This window comes from Anastrepha ludens, chromosome X, assembly GCF_028408465.1.
Source record: "Anastrepha ludens isolate Willacy chromosome X, idAnaLude1.1, whole genome shotgun sequence".
In the NCBI taxonomy this organism is placed as follows: Eukaryota; Metazoa; Arthropoda; class Insecta; order Diptera; family Tephritidae; genus Anastrepha; species Anastrepha ludens.
This window is the reverse complement of record NC_071503.1, coordinates 69,361,997-69,375,963: the sequence shown is the minus strand read 5'-3', so window position 1 is coordinate 69,375,963 and position 13,967 is coordinate 69,361,997.

Here is a 13,967-nt window from a genome sequence, read left to right as displayed (position 1 = left end):
ATTTTAAATAGTAATATATAAGTTAATAATAAGTATAATCATGTAGGGCTGAACAAATCCAAACATATGTATTTTAAGAATAACAAGAGATAAACATATTTTAAGAATAACAAAAGATAAACATATATTAAGAATAACAAAAGATAAACATATGTAATTTAAGAAACCCAAAAGATAAACATACGTATTTTAAGAATAACAAGAGATAAACATGTTTTTCCTAAACAGCAAACAAAGAAACTAATATACAAGTCGTGTACCTAAAACAGTAAAATGAGGTATAAGTATAAATACGACTGTCAAATATGTTGGCAGTCAGTCCGGTATTAACATAGTGTTAAGAACTACCCTAAAATTAAATTCAAAAAAATTAAATTTTATATTTTTCCAAAGTCCTTAACTATCTTCAAAGTCTTTAACTGGCGATGCTGCCAGAAGTACATATACATTGATGCTCCAGTGAGCAAGAAATAGTAATCCTTGTCGCATACATACACACATAATCCTTCATAATAAGGACAAAATCTTATTTAAAGAAAATAAAGGCTGTAAGGAAAATGCAGTGAACAAAGAAATAAAAAATTTAGTGATAGAAAAACTATTCGTGTTTCTTTCATTAAAAAAATAAAAACAGTGATCTAATTCTCATAGAAAGGAGGAGATGAGAAAATCTTTTCAAGAACATAATAAACTAAATACACGAAGAAACTTGGACACCATTGACATTATGGAACAAATCGACGTGAACACCATGATTCAGCAGATGGCCAATTTGCAAGTAATGCTTCAGAAGCAGAAAATGCAATATTAAGAGCCCGGATAGATCAGATCCAAGTTAACCCAGCAATGATTCCACAAGCAGCAGAACGATTGGAACCAGTCAACATAACTTATACCAATCCAACCGATATCAACTTGGACGTTTTTAAGGCACTACCGGTATTTGACTTCAACATTTCCAAATACCGCGTATAGAGAGACGATGCCTCTAGCCTTATGGATGGAATTAGTAATCATAGGAATTCCAACAAATACGTAGAAGCTCTATCAATTACAAAAACTAAAATACAAGGTGCAGTAGCTGACGTGTTGACCACCCATAACACAATATTTAATTTTGATGCAATCAGGAATAGATTGGGCTATAACTTATGTCTATGTCTGGTCATACCCAAGAAGCGGTGAGAGTGTTTAAGGATGGAATAAATAACTCATATACTCGTTCCACCCTATACGGGAATCCTATAAGGGATTTAGAGCATGAATTTGCAGTAGCCCGTACCATAGAGCACGATGACGAACATCGAAAGTTACGTCTAGGCTATGCACAACAGAACATTCATCCAACCAACAATAAACACTACTATGAGAAACAACATCACCAGAAACGTCCCATGTATCAGCAGAAATACAACTATAACCAGCCGCCATCACAATTACCAAAACCAGAACCCATGGACACAACGTCTGGAAACACAACATTCAGGCAACCAACTCAGCATCAAAACAACTACTACGACGTGAATAGAAACAATAAAAATTGGAAACGACCATGAGGTAACAGTGGCCCGTTCCCCAATCAATACCAACAAACAAAACTCATGCGGAACAACTAACTACTTAACATCCGAAGAAGACAACTCTAGCACAATTGTAGAGACAGGTAGACAAAATCATTTAGTAATTAAGTATTGAAAACTAATACACGGGTTGCCCAGTATAGTAATGAATGTTGGGAAAGTAAGATATAATGTTTTAGTAGATACAGGTGCAACCATAACTATGTTAAGAAAACTTTAACATTTTATATAACCAAAACAGTAAAACCATTACAAGTGATATCAATGCATGGTAATTCTATAACTAATACGATACAAACTATGAAGTTTATGAATGAAGATTTAGGTTTTTTTGAGGTAGATGAGATAAATGGATTTGATTTGATAATAGGTTGGAACGGAATAAAGAAATTGAACGCGGTTATAAATTTGAACAAGATGGCATTGGAGGTGTTAAGAAAGTCGGAAATTAGTGAAAAAAATTATGCAAATTACACTATAGGAATAGACACGTATAGAGCAGAAATCGATAGGTTAATGAAGGGCAATAATGTCATAGGACCGTTACCCTTCACTACAAGGATTGAAGCTAGCATACGGACAGATACAAAGGATCCTATATGAACCAAACAATATACAAGTAATATAAATGACGTAGAATTCGTAAATAAGGAAATTGACAATTTATTGAAAGAGGGAATAATACAAAAAAGCTACAGCCCATACAATTCACCCATGTTAACTGCACATAAGAAAGGTATAGATGAGAACGGAAAACCCAAAAGACGTATGGTTATAGATTTTAGGAAATTAAACGAACATACGATCATAGACAGATACGTAATACCAGACATAAAGAAGAAAAACAGCAGAAGGCCATTACTGATGGAGATATAGAGCAGAGCCCTTTCGTAAGGAAACCTCGATTGCTTCGGTCGCCACCACAAAAAGCGAATTTGCCTCTTACGAGTGGAACATTGCCAACTATAGGAAAATCAAAGACGGTGAATGAAGGAGCTGAAATGACGCCTGAAGAATTAGACGTAAGAGTAACGTCAAAAGAGGTTAAAAATACTGCAAATGCGCCCAATGCGCCGTGACATACCGCTGTAACTGCAAAGGATGTAAACACAGAACGGGAAACCACTGCATCTCCGCGAAAAGAGTTTATTCTCAAAATGCGAGCTGCAGAAGAGGAAGCCGTAGAGAAATGTTTGAGAGTGCTTAGGAAGATGAAAGCTGTTATATTGAAGAGTAGGAATACTTCCACGGAAATAAGGACTGGAGTCTCAGAGCTTGACGAACTATTCGACGTCATAGAAAACTGCAGAACAGGTTGGATTCGAGCTGAGAAAGCCGGTAAAGGTCGTTTCTTGCCGGACACATTAACGAAAGAAATCGGAGGTGACATCCCCGCAATAGCTCGAAAAACAGGTGTTGTCCCGGAGGGTACTGCTTTAACCGCAAAACGGAATGCAGCAAGTCCTGCCGCAGCCGACTCTTCGAAGAAACTAAGAGTTCGAGAGCCTGAGAAATGGCAAGTGGTAAGCCAGCGAAAATCTAGGCCCAATACCGTGATGGGTAAGGAAGTGATGGAGCGCAGAACGATGGAGCAAGGAAGGCTAAAGCGAACCAAAAGAAGATTGAATGAATACCAAAACCAAACTCAGAGGCTGTGTTGGTAAAGCCGTAAGAGGGCCACAGTTATGCTGAAATCCTCAAAAACATCCGAGAAAAGACCATGCCAGACGAAACCACAACGGTGAAAGGCATAAGAAGAACCAAAACTGGCACTCGTTTACTTGAATTAGAAAAGGGGAAAACAGTTAACGCTGATTTTTTTAAACAATTAGAGGAAACCGTAAAAGCGGTCGTTTCCATTATAACCCTCAGACCAACTTCAACTGTAGAGATCGTAGACTTGGATGCCGTCACGGAGAAGAAGGAAGTTGATGACGCTTTGAGAAAAATGCTAGCTGACACAAATGAAAATATCGATTTTAGAATCACAAAACCTAATCAACGACAACAAGAACGGGCTTATGTTACTCTCGCTATTGAAAGCGCAGAAAAGCTGCTCAAGCAAAATAGTATCAAAATCGGGTGGGTTAGTGCAAGGATGAGAGCTAGCACATCTCTGAAGCGGTGCTACCGGTGCTTCGGTGTCGGACACCTTCAATCAAACTGCAAAGGACCAGACAGAAATGGAAAAGGTATATGCATCCGATGTGGAGGAGCTGGGCACAAAATGAAAGAGTGCACCAAAGAGCCCAAATGCTGCCTATGTACTGATGCCAATTGCAGCGAGACAAAGCATATGACAGGCTCGGGCAAATGCCCGATGACAAAAGAACATGCCAAGATAAAATAAGATATGATATACTTCAAGCAAACATGCACTTGAGTAAAAATGCAGACCTGCTAATGGAGCAGATTGTCTTAGAAAAAGGGCTTCAAGCAGTATTGATAAGCGAACAATATGCTCAATCCCAGAGAGCTTGGATCGAAGACGAGTCGGGAACTAGCTGCCTAGGGGCACAAATTTCGTAATTACAGCGAAAGGATCAGGCGATGGTATCGTCTACGTTCAAAACAGCCAATTCACAATGATAAGCTGTTATCTTACACCGAACGAGAATACAGATGAATTCACCCAGCAACTGAAAAGTATTGAAGACAAAGCCCTTAGTTTAGAAGGACGATTGATAATAGCGGGAGACTTCAACTCAAAAGCAACCGAATGGGGCTCGGCGACAACGAACTCAATTGGGTAGACGAGTGCTGGACATGGCAGCCAGACTAGGCTTAGTGGTGCTCAACACAGGAACGACTACGTACCGAAAGCCAGGTTACGAAGCCACAACACCCGACATAACCCTAGCATCGGAAAGCATAGTCACCTTTACAAAAGACTGGAGAGTCCTGGAAGATTACATCAATACATCACGTTTTGCATTGAAATGGAAAACCAACGAGTGCGTGGAAATCGAAATAAAAGTACACTCAAATGGAACATAAACAAGCTAAACCCACCGACGCTCCTTCCAACTATTGACGAAAATAAAACGACGATCTGTACGAATAGTACAGCAAAATCACTAGTCAAGACAACAATGCAATGCATTACGAAAGGTTGCAACGCATCTATGCCTAAAATAGGTAAGAACAAAAAAAAAAAAAAATGCTGTGTACTGGTGGACACATGAGATCGCAGAACTTAGAGATATGCGCATCCATAAGCGTAGAAAGTATACTAGAGCCAGAATATTGGGCCCGGCGATAACGGAATCCGAAGAAAACATAAAGAGCAGAAAAGAATTGAGGAATGCTATAAGCCAAAGCAAAAAAGACAAATGGGAAGAGCTACGAAACGATCTAAACAATAACCCATGGGGGTTGGGCTTCAAAATCGTTATGAAAAGGCTGGGGCCAAATCCCCCTGCTGCTGATATAGAAACCGAAGTGGTAAGCAAAATAGTCAACACACTCTTCCCAACACACTGTGCTGAGAGGGAAGATCTCGAGTATGAAGCAACGGAACCTGTCCCATTCACAGAAGAAGAACTAATGGATGCTGCAAAAGCAAAGAAATGCAATAAATCGCAAGGACCTGATGGCATAGTTGCAGAAATTTTGAAACTATTGGCAATCAAACGCCCTCTTTTGCTGCTAAACATGTACAACGCATGCCTAAAAGAAGGAATTTTTCCAGAAATATGGAAAAAACAAAAACTACTACAAATCACTAAGGGAAAGGGAGATCCAAAATTAGCGTCCGCTCATAGACCGTTATGTATGCTGGATAGCGCAGAAAAACTCTTTGAGAAACTGATAAAGCATAGGCTTAACGCAGCGTTGGGAACAGTGGCGGCCTCTCTGACAGGCAGCATGGTTTTAGAAGTGGCAGATCTACCTTAGGAGCCATCCAAGATGTAATAGCTAGCGTAGAACAAGCTCAGGCAGGTAATCGATACTCCAAACGCTTAGTATTACTACCCACACTGGATATTAGAAATGCTTTGAACAGTTTAAGTTGGGACGACGTAATTGAAGCCTTAAGGGGGGAAACCAGATTAGATCGATCAAAAAATCGATTTTTTTTATTGCTTAAATCGTTAATATAACTACTCAAGAATATGTGGTAAAAACTTTAAGGCGAAATTCGCATTATTCCCGATTCTATGAGCACTTAAGGGACTGCCCGTTGGTTCCGCACCGTAGCGCGCGTTAGTTAGAACGACGTTTTTCCCCGAAACTACTTTTTTTCAACTGGTGGCCATTCTAGTTTAAAAAGTGATTGACCAACCGTTCTAAAATTTTTCGGGACTTTTTTTATTCAATTCTAATCTATATGAACCTAATTCTGAGATTATATTATTATTTAAAATATGGTGTTTTAAGCACAATATGGTATAAAAAAACTACTTTGTGTTCAAGCGCCTCAGAAGCATACAATTTTCAATATTTTTGGGTTCATATTCCTAGGAAATATGTTGTTAATAAAAAAAATTGCTGTTGATTTCAGAAAAAAATTGCAACTTCACGAATTCCCACCAGCAAAACACTCGGATGGCGATCGTCCATGGACAGCATGCTCTAACGCCACTATCGAGGAAATAGCTTCAAAAAACTTTAAAAGTGTACCTAAAAATATAAATTAAATATCCTCTCAATTCTGATTACTCCTTCTTTTTTCAAAAAATTCTCGAAAAACAACAAAATTTTGGTCTCCTTAACCGGTTTCCCCCTTAAAGATAAAATTCAAGATCCCGAATAATCTATTGAAGATTATTCGTAGCTATCTAAGCAATCGCGTGCTCTTATACGAAACGGGAGAGGGGTGTAAGACTAAACAAATAACAGCAGATGCGGCCCAAGGATCAATACTCCGACCTGAAATTTGGAATATAAGCTACGATGAAATCCTTCGAATAGACATGCCTGAGAATGTGCATTTATTGGGATACGCAGATGACATTGCAGCTGTAATAATCGCCCGAAACACTGACGAAGCCAAAAGGAAGTTAAATCAGGTGATGATCCGAGTTCAGACATGGCTAGATAACCATGGATTAAAGCTGGCCACAGAGAAAACATAGCTAATCCTTCTAACGAACAGACGTATCCCATTAGAAGTATACATACACATACTTGATGTCACTTTATCGACAAAAAGAGTGGTCAAGTACCTAGGAGTGCAATTAGACACAAGGCTAACTTACTGGACGCACATAAACCATGCTGCCACAAGAGCAGCCAAAGTAAGCGGCATGTTAAGTAAGCTCATGGCAAACCTTGGAGGTCCAACGCAGAGCAAGCGAAAACTTTTAATGGACACGACGAACCCACATTTACCAAAGCGCGCCAGTCGTTCCTTTCTTGTGCTAACCGGCGCCAATTGGACACACCAAGTGAAGCCAAGTCCTTCTAAACCTGATATTTCCAACGCAGAGGAGGCCTTCCTCTTCCTCTGCTATCACCAGCTGGTACCGCATCGAGTACTTTCAAAGCCGGAGCGTTTGTTTCCATTCGGTCGACATGACCCAGCCAACGTAACCGCTGGATCTTTACTCGCTGCGCTATGTTTATGTCGTCGTAAAGCTCATACAGCTCATCGTTCAATCGTCTGCGATATTCGCCGTTGCCAACGTGCAAAGGTCCAAAACTCTTTCTCTCAAACACTCCAAGCGTCGCTTCATCGGATGTTGTCATCGTCCAAGCTTCTGCGCCATACGTTAGGACGGGCATGATGAGAGCCTTGTAGAGCGTTAGTTTTGTTCGTCGAGAGAGGACTTTACTGCTCAGTTGCCTATTTAGTCCAAAGTAGCACTTGTTGGCAAGAGAGATTCTACGTTGGATTTCAAGGCTGAGATTGTTATCGGGGTTAATGCTGGTTCCTAAATAAACGAAGTCTTTTACAACCTTAAAATTATAACTGTCCCATTATAACGATCCTACAGGGATCGCAGAGTGGCTCTTTAGGCGGCATCCTTTCCTTCTGCGGCAGCTGACATTCCTCGTCGTACCAACTGTTTTTCGGGCTCGCCGGAATCCGATTTCTTCTTCGGCGGCGGTACGTTAGGAACGAGAAATGTTGCTCCATTGCTCGTGCATGCCGGTTTGTTGGGCAGTGCTCTCTGAGAGCAGGAGTGAGAGCCGAGTGGCGAATCTTCTGGCTGTCTGTTGTGATTGCAGCTTTTCGATGACGAACATTCTTTGCGTAGGTAGATGTACGTGTCTTGCTGCACAGAGTCGATCAGCCTCTGTCCGTTACCGGATGTTTCGTTGTGCAGGCTGAATTTTCCGACTGTGGGACCAAAAATTCCCTTCTTGCCCACCCTGGCGTTGAGGTCGCCAAGCACGATTTTTATGTCGTGGCGGGGGCAGCGTTCATAGGAACGTTCCAAGCACTCATAGAAGGAATCTTTAGTCGCATCGTCCTTCTCTTCCGTCGGGGCGTGGGCGCAAATTAGCGAGATGTTAAAAAATCGCGCTTTGATGCGGATTATTGCGAGACGCTCGTTCACCGTAGTGAACGACAGTACTTGGTGACGAAGTCTCTCTCCCACAACAAATCCGACACCGAATTTGCACTCCGTTACATGGCAGCTGTAGCAGACGTCGCAAAGTCCTATGGATAGCAGTGATGTCGGCCTTTACTCTAACGAGGACATAACTAGCCGGGCAGATGCACCTTCCCCAATAAGGGGCCGGACATTCCAGGTGCATGCCCTCAAATCAACTTTTAATGTACACGACGAACTCGATTCTCTTATCTTCTTCTTATTAATTGGCGCGATAAACGCTTACGCGATTTTGGGCAAGTTTACCAAAGCGCGCCAGTCGTTTCTTTCTTGTGCTAACCGGCGCCAATTGGACACACCAAGTGAAGCCAAGTCCTTCTCCACCTGATATTTCCAACGCAAAGGAGGCCTTCCTCTTCCTCTGCTACCACCAGCTGGTACCGCATCGAATACTTTCAAAGCCGGAGCGTTTGTATCCATTCGGACGACATGACCCAGCCAACGTAGCCGCTGGATCTTTATTCGCTGCGGTATGTCTATGTCGTCGTAAAGCTCATACAGCTCATCATTCCATCGTTTGCGATATTCGTCGTTGCCAACGTGCAAAGGTCCAAAAATCTTACGCAGAATCTTTCTCTCGAACACTCCAAGCGTCGCTTCATCGGATGTTGTCATCGTCCACGCTTCTGCGCCATACGTTAGGACGGGCATGATGAGAGCCTTGTAGAGCGTTAGTTTTGTTCGTCGAGAGAGGACTTTACTGCTCAGTTGCCTATTTAGTCCAGAGTAGCACTTGTTAGCAAGAGAGATTCTACGTTGGATTTCAAGGCTGATATAGTTATCGGGGTTAATGCTGGTTCCTAAATAAACGAAGTCTTTTACAACCTTAAAATTATAACTGTCAACAGTGACGTGGGTGCCGATACGCGAGTGAGCCGACTGTTTGTTTGAAGCCAGGAGGTACTTCGTTTTGTCCTCGCTCACCACCAGACCCATTCGCTTTGCCTCCTTATCCAGTTTGGAGAAGGCAGAACTAACAGCGCGGTTGTTAAGGCCGATGATGTCGATATCATCGGCATACGCCAGCAATATAATATACTAGCAAACCCGGCCCGCTTCGCTGGGCACACTAAAATAGAATAGATATGGTTTAGAACAGAAAAGATATGGTTTTCATATTATTTATTTCTTTATTCTCATACTATTTATTTATTTATTCAATACCACGTTTTGGTCTCTATCTCGAGACCCTAGTCACGGAGCGGCATGAAAAATACTCTGAACTAAAGCATTCACCAACAGCTTCCATTTGATACCCATATTGAACATACACATCCGAAGGTTACCTGAGTCCACGTTTTGACCTATATCTCGAGACCCCTGTCACGGAGCGGCATGAAAAATACTCGGAACTAAAGCATTCACCAACAGCTTCAATTTGATATCCATATTGTACAAACACATTCTAGGCTCCATGGTTTGGTCTCTATCTCGAGACCCTAGTCACGGAGCGGCATGAAAAATACTCTGAACAAAAGCATTCACTAACAGCTTCCATTTGATACCCATATTGTACATACACATCCGAAGGTTACCCGGGTCCACGTTTTGACCTATATCTCGAGACCCTAGTCACGGAGCGGCATGAAAAATACACTGCACTAAAGCATTCACCAACAGCTTCCAATTGATATCCATATTGTACAAACACATTCTAAGGTCCACGTGTTGGTCTCTATCTCGAGGCCCTAGTCACGGAGCGGCATGAAAACTACTCTGAACTAAAGCATTCACCAACAGCTTCAATTTGATATCCATATTGTACAAACACATTCTAGGCTCCATGTTTTGGTCTCTATCTCGAGACCCTAGTCACGGAGCGGCATGAAAAATACTCTGAACAAAAGCATTCACTAACAGCTTCCATTTGATACCCATATTGTACATACACATCCGAAGGTTACCCGGGTCCACGTTTTGACCTATCTCTCGAGACCCTAGTCACGGAGCGGCATGAAAAATACTCTGTACTAAAGCATTCACCAACAGCTTCGAATTGATATCCATATTGTACAAACACATTCTAGGGTCCACGTGTTGGTCTCTATCTCGAGGCCCTAGTCACGGAGCGGCATGAAAAATACTCTGAACTAAAGCATTCACCAACAGCTTCCAATTGATATCCATATTGTACAAACACATTCTAGGGTCCAAGTGTTGGTCTCTATCTCGAGGCCCTAGTCACGGAGCGGCATGAAAAATACTCTGAACTAAAGCATTCACCAACAGCTTCCAATTGATATCCATATTGTACAAACACATTCTAGGGTCCACGTGTTGGTCTCTATCTCGAGGCCCTAGTCACGGAGCGGCATGGAAAATACTCTGAACTAAAGCATTCACCAACAGCTTCAATTTGATATCCATATTGTACAAACACATTCTAGGCTCCACGTTTTGGTCTCTATCTCGAGGCCCTAGTCACGGAACGGTATGAAAAATACTCTATACTATAGAAATCATCAACAGCTTCCATTTGCTACCCATATTGTACATATACGTCCGAAGGTTACCCGGGTCCACGTTTTGACCTATATCTCGAGACCCTATCTACCAATAGGTATTCAAACTATACGGAAACCATCTTCAATACCTACTTAACAATGTGTGTAAGTTTGGTTTAATTCGGTTTAAAGACACGGCGGGTCCACGTTTTGGCATATATTTCGAGACCCTAGTCATCAATAGGTATGAAAATTACCCCACATTAAAGCACTTATCGACAGCTTTCATTTGATGCCCATATTGCACATCCACAACCAAAGGTTACCCGGGCCCACGTTTTGACCTATATCTCGAGACCCCAGTCACGGAGCGGCATGAAAAATACTCTGAACTAAAGCATTCACCAACAGCTTTCATTTGATACCCATATTGTATATACACATCCGAAGGTTACCCGGGTCCACGTTTTGACCATTTTCCCGGCAATTATTCGAATTTTTCTCACCTTTTAAACCTTCCCTAGACCTCCACGAATAATTCAAGACCAAGATAAGATAAATCCGTTCAGCCATTCTCGAGTTATAAGCGAATATAGGGACAGATTTTCACATTTATATATATAGATTGTGCTTGAGCGATTAAGTTCTGCGGCTCTTACGATGCTCTCCAACATTAGGTTAAAGAAGTCACACGACAGCGAGTCACCCTGTCTGAAACCTCGTTCGGTATCAAATGGCTCGGAGAGGTCCTTCCCAATTCTGACGGCACTGCTGGTGTTGAGCAACGGCATCTTGCATAGCCTTATTAGTTTTGTGGGGATACCAAATTCAGACATCGCGGCATACACGTAACACCTTTCCTTTTACTGTCGAATGCAGCTTTGAAATCGACGAAAAGATGTTGTGTGTCGATTGTCCTTTCATGGGTCTTTTCCAAAATTTGGCGTATTGTGAATATTTGGTCGATGTTAGACTTTCCAGGTCTAAAACCACACTGATAAGGTCCAATCAGTTGGTTGATGGTGGACTTCAGCCTTTCACACCATACGCTCGCTAGAACCTTATAGGCGATATTTAGAAAACTAATCCCGCGGTAATTGGCACAGATTGCAGGATCGCCCTTCTTATGGATTGGGCAAAGCAGAGTTAAATTCCAATCGGCAGGCATGCTTTCATCCGACCATATTTTGCATAGGAGCTGATGCATGCACCTTACCAGCTCCTCACCGCCATGTTTGAATAGCTCAGCCGGCAGTCCGTCAGCGCCCGCGGCTTTGTTGTTCTTTAGCCGCGTTATCACTATTCTCACCTCGTCATGGTCGGGTAACGGAACGTCAATTCCGTCGTCAACGATTGGGGTATCGGGATTTTCACATTCTCTCTGACATGCGCAGTTATCACTGTTTAACAGGTTCGAGAAGTGTTCCCTCCATAATTTAAGATTGCTCTGGATGTCAGTCACCAGTTCGCCGTCTCTGTTCTTACAGGAAAATTCCCCGGTCTTGAAACCTTCTGTAAGCCGCCGAACTTTCTGGTAGAATTTTCGGGCGTTGTTCCTATTGGCCAGCATCTCAAGCTCCTCGCACTCACGTATTTCGGCCTCTCGTTTCTTCTTTCGGAAAATACGTCTCTCTTCCTTTTTTAGTTCTCTGTAGCGATCCCACAGGGATCGCAGAGTGGCTCTATAGGCGGCATCCTTTCCTTCTGCGGCAGCTGACATTCCTCGTCGTACCAACTGTTTTTCGGGCTCGCCGGAATCCGATTTCTTCTTCGGCGGCGGTACATTAGGAACGAGAAATGTTCCTCCATTGCTCGCGCATGCCGGTTTGTTGGGCAGTGCTCTCTGAGAGCAGGAGTGAGATTCGAGTGGCGAATCTTCTGGCTGTCTGTTGTGATTGCAGCTTTTCGATGTCGAACATTCTGTGCGTAGGTAGATGTACGTGTTTTGCTGCACAGAGGCGTGTTCAGCAAAAAGGGTGATACTATGGTAATGATCCGAGTCGATGTGGGGTCCTCGGATCGTACGTACATCTAATACACTAGAAGCGTGTCTTCCATCTATCACAACATGATCGATCTGGTTTCGTGTTTTTCGATCAGGGGACAGCCAGGTAGCTTCGTGGATCTTTTTATGCTGGAATCTGGTGCTGCAGACTAACATGTTTCGGGCCCCGGCGAAGTCGATCAGCCTCTGTCCGTTACCGGATGCTTCGTTGTGCAAGCTGAATTTTCCGACTGTCGGACGAAAAATTCCCTCTTCGCCCACCCTGGCGTTGAAGTCGCCATGGTTTTATGTCGTGGCGGGGGCAGCGTTCATAGGAGCGTTCCAAGCACTCACAGAAGGAATCTTTGGTCGTATCGTCCTTCTCTTTCGTCGGGGCGTGGGCGCAAATTAGCGAGATGTTAAAAAATCGCGCTTTGATGCGGATTATTGCGAGACGCTCGTTCACCGTAGTGAACGACAGTACTTGGTGACGAAGTCTCTCTCCCACAACAAATCCGACACCGAATTTGCACTCCTTTACATGGCAGCTGTAGCAGACGTCGCAAAGTCCTATGGTTTTTTTGCCTTGCCCCGTCAATCGCATCTCTTGGATAGCAGTGATGTCGGCCTTTACTTTAGCGAGGACATAACTAGCCGGGCAGATGCACCTTCCCCAATAAGGGGCCGGACATTCCAGGTGCATGCCCTCAAATCGCTATCCTTATTTCATTTGCAGGGGTCGTCATCTGTAAAGGTAGTTCTCATCCGAGGCTTTGTAAGTCTTTTCATTGGGGGGGATTTTTAAGTGGCGGATCCCAAACCCAGCGCACAACCAGCTTTCCTGGAATGCTTCGCCTTCTCACGTTAGCTCATTCCCGAACGGGTGTTCGAAAGCTACCCAGAGGGTCCGTGGGCTAATCCCGGACGTTGTGAGCTGCTTAAACCATATGCAGAAGAATCGTCCTGGACACTCCCAAGTGAATGGCGATCAGTAACTTTCCCCACTTGCGTGGACTTCTACACATGGAACCATCCTCCTCGATTCTCTTATACGGATGCGAAATAAGGGCAGTTTCGCTAAGGGTGCAATGCGTAGAACTCTGCAATCTGTGCAACGCACCTGCGCTCTCAGATTGGATTCGTCATACAGAACAATATCTGAAGCAGCGGTGTTAGTTATCAGTGGAACCGTCCCTATTGACATTCGACCACAAGATCTCAAACGGAGATGGGAGGAAAAAAACACAGGAGTCCGAGTACCAGGCTTCTCCGATATTAGAGTACGCTCACACTTTGGCAGGCAAGAGGGAACTCTGAACGGTATGGTAGATGGACAGCGAGACTAATACCCTAATGAACCTAGTTCTGAGATTATATTATTATTTAAAATATGGTG